Below are 5,603 nucleotides of genomic sequence, written 5' to 3' on the forward strand. Positions count from 1 at the left end.
GGGGGGGGGGCAGGGAGAACCCTTATTACTAGAGAATAAATAGAGACAGAGGGAGGAAGGAGCCACAAGGAAATGCAAACCATACTCCCCAAAAGACAGCACAGACTAAGCAAAAAACAAGATCTTGATGTAAGACCAGAATTTGAGTCGCCTCTGCCGCTCACTGTGGGGCCTTCAGTAAGCGACTTCCCTAGTTATTTCCCCACCTGCAAAATGGGTGAGAATAATAATAATAATAATAATAATAATAATAATAATAATAATAATAATAATAATAATATAATACCTGTAGGATAAAATTCTGGACACGGTTGAATAAATGCCAAACACAGCCAGCTCAATGACGGACAGCTTTCCGGGCTGTAACCGAAACATCATCACGTTTGCATTGCGGCAATCATTAAAATCATCCTCCCGGGGCCTCAGAGAAAAAGCTGTTCCTCACCTTGTCCCTACTCACCTGCACAGCTGCCAGTGATGCTCATTGCTTCGAGGCCACCCGTCAGGTTGTGTCAGGGCAGAGACCCGTCAGCCCTGTAGCCAGTTTTGATCTTCCCCCTAACCTCACTAGGAAACAGGGCTTCTCTGCCCCGCTGAAGGCCAGTGTTAGTGAACAGCACAGACAGCCCCACTACAGGAGGGGAGGGATCCCCACAAGTGACTGGACTGTCGGCAGCTCTCCGAAGAGCCACCTCCCCCTGCAGCATCCAAAAGACAGTGCCTAGCTCCAGTGTCTCTCCCAGGGCATAAAGAGGGTTTGCCTTCAGAGTTAGGTCTCCTTGAAACTTTGTAATGACACTGGAAAAACCCAGCTCTCCTGCTTACCCAGATACTAGGAGTTTACCTGAGGCCCTAGAACACTGACTGAAGATAAAGCTACCCTGTGCTCCTTTGCTGAACCCCTTGGTTGCCTGAGCTTCCTGATGGTTCCATGTCTGGCTGCAGCTTCCACCTTTATGTCTTTAGCCTGTAAACAGTGCTGTTAGCAGGAGGAAACAGGCTGTTCTCAGTCTGAGCAGGTTGTATTCAGGCAGGACCTTGAGCTTGTAGCTAGCTGTGGCTTTCTTTGCCTGTAAAATATTTCTGCTATGCCCCACCTAGCAACCCCCTCTGGCTAGCACAAGGCTTAAAGCCAAGTGTCTGCATTGTCCTTTTTGGTCTGTCTGGCCAGGCTATTTGACACCAAGGGACATCTTTCCTTTCACACTCTATTGTCCTAGGTCTTCAATTACATTCTTGACTAAGAGCCCAAGCATGGAGAGTGGGAGCTTTAGAGACCGTAATACAATAACTGCCTAAGTGCGCAGCCTCTCGCCTGTTCTGACGATGCTGCACACCCTTAGCTGTTTATGTGGAGGTTGCTGCCTGTGCTGGTTCATTGTTTCTGTCGATTTGATAAACTAAAGTCACCTGGGAAGGGAGAGCCTCGGTTGAGGAAGGGCCTCCAGCAGCTTGCCCTGAGGGCATGTCTGTGGGGAATTTGCTGGATTTCTGGTGGCTGTGGGAGGGCCTAGTGCACTGTGCACAATACCACCCCTGGGCAAGTGGTCATGGGTTGTACAAGAAAGCAAACTGAGCCGACGGTGGGAAGTGAGCCAGGAAGCAGCCTTCCTCCATGGTTCCTGCTTCCGTTCTTTGAGCACCTGCCCTGGACTCTCTTGATGGTGGCCAATAAATGAAAGCCAAATAAACGATTTCCTCCTCAAGCTGCTTTGGGTCAGTGTTCTGTCGCAGTAACAGAAAGCAAACCAGGGTGTTGCCATTTCCAGAGAGCCAGCGGAACAGACCTCAGGCTCAGCTGACATGAAAGGGAACAAGAGATCCATTCGCCACCCCACAGCCAAATTTTTTTTATATTGCTTTGTAGCGAGTACAGTAGAAAAAAAGAATGTCTCAAGCAATGAGCGAAAAGAAGAAAACCAGATGGTGAGATAGGAGGGTGACTCAGGAAAGTGCCTGCTGTTCAAGCATGAGGACCTGAGTTTGATCTCCAGAACCCACGTAAAAAAAATAAACAAACAAAGCTAGGCATGGCCATATACACACGTAATCCCGGTACTGGGGCACTTTTTGCTTCCTCCTCTGATTGTAGCCATGCTTTGGTCATTTGGTCATTCACCCCAACTGTCTGTGCTTCTGTGTTAGCAAATAAGATCAGAGCAAAGTAACAGAGAGAGCTTGCTAACCTAACTTTAAGCATATTTAGACACCAGTTACCTCAGAATGTTTAGAACTCAGTGACCTTAGAATGCAGCCTGTCTAACCCAGTGCCTAGTACATCCTTCAGAAATGGCTTGTTTAGTGAACTGGAGAATCCCATTATTACATGAAAAAGGGCCAGCCACTATCTGGATCTTGCGTGTCCTCCAAAGGCGCCTTTGGAGGTGGTCCTTGGAGTGGCACCATTGGGAGATAGTAGACTGTTTAGGGGATGGGGCCTAAATGCCCTCATTGAGACCCAGGCTCCTTCTCGTTCCTTCTTTTGCTTCCTGATGCTAAGATTTTATTCTGCCATCTGCTTCCACCATGGTGTTACTACCTTACCCCAGACCTGAGAGGAACAAGAACAGCCAGTTGAGGACAGAAAATGTCTAAAATTTTGTGCCCAAATGAACCTTCGCTATTTATAACTTACGTGATTACCTTCATCTCTTCATCACATAGCAAAAGGAATCTGGCTACCACAGGACGGTTTCATTATAACAGTTTCCCCTCTCTGAGGGCGGGAGCTGGTATTTTGTTATCTGTGAACTCATGTGTCCCTGCAGTGCAATCAGGACCAGTGGAAGTCTGTTCAGTTTGTTACAGATGGATTGTCCCCTACCTAAAAAAGAAGTTAGTGATAGTTTATGGCATACCAAATGATAGCTGGGCAGCGGTGGTGCACTCCTTTATCCCAGCACTTAAGAAACAGAGGCAGGTAGATCTCTGTGAGTTTGAGTCCGGCCTGGTCTTCAGAGTGAGTTCCAGGACAGCCAGAGCTATGCAGAGAAACTCTGTCTTGAGGGAAAAGAAAAAGAAAAGCAAGAGAGAGAAAGAGAAAGGAAAGAAAGGAAGAAATATAGTTTTTCTTTAGTCTTTTTTTTCCCAAGACAGGGTCTCCCTGTTTAATAGTCCTGACTGTTCTGGAACTCTCTTTGTAGACCAGGTTAGCCTTGAACTCACCAAGATCTGCCTCCCTCTACTTCCCAAGTGTTGAGATTAAAGGCATGCATCACCACAAACCGGCCTTACTTTCCTTTTTAAAAAGTTTTAAAATTATATTTATTTGATTCTCTCACCCCCTTCCTCCCTCCTGCCTCCCCCCCCCCCCATGTGTGCGTGTGCCCAATATGTATCTAGAGGTTGGAGGACAGTTTGCTGAAACTGGTCCTGGAGAAGGCTCTCGGGTACCTTTGTCCACTGAACTATCTCTCACTAGCTGCCCCTCAATCTCCAGGTGATTTTATTAATCATTTGTTCCTTTGGCTTTCATTTGCCTTACCCATTTGTCTTATTAATTTGCCAGTGTTACCAGGGAAAGGCTTATACTTATAAGAAACTAAATGTTACCTTTTTATACTCTTTCCTCAGGAAACCATCTAAACCAAAGCCTGACAGACTGTGGCCTACGGAATAATTCAGCCTGTCACCTATTTTTGTACAATCTAAAAGCAAAGAATGGCTTTGAAATGTTTAAAAGGCTGTGGGGGTGGGAAAGTGGGGGGGGGGTCGACTCAAACGAGAGTAATAGTTCATGGGGTGGAGAGATGGTCCCATGGGTAAGAGCTCCTGCTGTGCCTGCACCTGCATGGGTGAGGACCTGAGGTTTGGTTTGGTTTGGTTTTTTTCAAAAGAGTTTCTCTGTGTATCTCTGGCTGTCCTGGAACTTGCTCTGTAGACCAGGCTGGCCTTGAACTCACAGAGATCCGCCTGCCTCTGCCTCCGCCTCCCGAGTGCTGGGATTAAAGGCATGCACTACCTACACCCGGCTGGGACCTGAGTTTGAATCCAGAGCTCCTGTGTCAAAAAAGGCCAGGCATGGCTGCATGTACCTGTAACCCTAGCGCTGTAGGACAGAGCCATGGGTGGATCCTGGGAGTTTGCTGAACAGTTAGCCTAGCTGAAATGTCAGCTTCCTGTTCGGGTGAGACCTTGTCTCTAGGCACTAAGAAGGAGCATAAAGAAAGACAACAATTGTCTTCCTCCAGCCTATATATGTGTGTGCACGTGGGGAGGGGGGGACACTGAATTCACAGTAAGAATAATCATTTATGCTAGGTGGTAATGGCGCACACCTTTAATCCCAGCACTTGGGGGACAGAGGCAGGTGGATCTTAATGAGTTTGAGGTCAGCCTGGTCTACAAAGCGAGTTCCAGGACAGCTAAGACTGTTACACAGATAAACCCTGACTCAACCCCCCCCCCACCATAATCATTTATGATATATAAAATTATGCTAGTTTCAGCGTTTAAAAGTGAAGTTTTTGGGAGGAGGGGGAGGAAACATGGGATTGGTATGTAAAAATAAGAAGAAAGACAAAAAAAATTTTTTTTTAATTCTCATGGCAACGCCTTTATTTTTATTAAATGCTCTAGCTGCTCTAAAGCTTTGCAGACAGAGCTGTGAGCACCGACACCTCAGTACTCACAAAGCCAAAACTATTTACTACCTGGTGTTCCAAAGGTAAAGCTGGCTGTAGGCTAAAGAGACAATTCAGTGGTTAAGAATGAACGTTGCTTTCTCAGACTATCCGGGTTCAGTTCCCAGCACCTGATTACAGCCCACAACCACCTGTAACTCCAGCTCAGGGACTCTGAGTCCTCTCCCTGACCACACCAGCTTCTGTGGGCACCTGTATACATGTGGTCCACATAAAGTCATGCGGGTACACACACAGACACATAACTTTTTTTGTCTTTGTTTTTGTTTTGTTTTTCAAGAGAAGGCTTCTGTGTAACTTTGGAGCCTATCCTGGAACTTGTTCTGTAGACCAGGCTGGCCTTGAACTCACAGAGATCCGCCAGCTTCTGCCTCCCGAGTCGCTGGGATTAAAGGCATGGGTGATCACTGCCTGCCTACGTTACTTTTTAAAAAATCTTTAATTCTTTTCAAGTTTGCTGACTCCCAAGGGAGGTTGTTTGTACATATGGATGTATCTGAACGACACATCCCAGTCTTTGTTACAAAATAACTAAGACTCTCACTCAGAAGATAGACTCCCAGAAAGTTACATGTGAACAGAAGTCTCAGCAATAGAGTACTATTTTTGATATTTTTATACTTGTGGTTTAGATCATTCTTTAGGTTTAGAGAAGTGAGAAAATACTCTCTCTGAGTCCCAGGGACAGGCTTGTTGGAGATGAGGATTATGTCACTGCAGGTGCCTCTTCATCCTGTCTGTTCTCTGCTCATAACTCTTGGGGCTCGATCCCATCGGCCCAGGCACACTCCGTCCTTAATCCCCGTGTCTCAGCTCAGTGGCGGCAGAATGTTTGAATTATGACCAGCGCAACAGACAGATTCCCCCAGGGGTCGTGGAGGAAGTGATTTACTCCAGGTAATCCCAGTACCAGGCCTAGGAAATCATCTGTCTCCACTAAATGGTTTCCATACTGTAAGG

The sequence above is a fragment of the Microtus ochrogaster genome, chromosome 5 (genome assembly GCF_000317375.1).
Source record: "Microtus ochrogaster isolate Prairie Vole_2 chromosome 5, MicOch1.0, whole genome shotgun sequence".
Taxonomy (NCBI): domain Eukaryota; kingdom Metazoa; phylum Chordata; class Mammalia; order Rodentia; family Cricetidae; genus Microtus; species Microtus ochrogaster.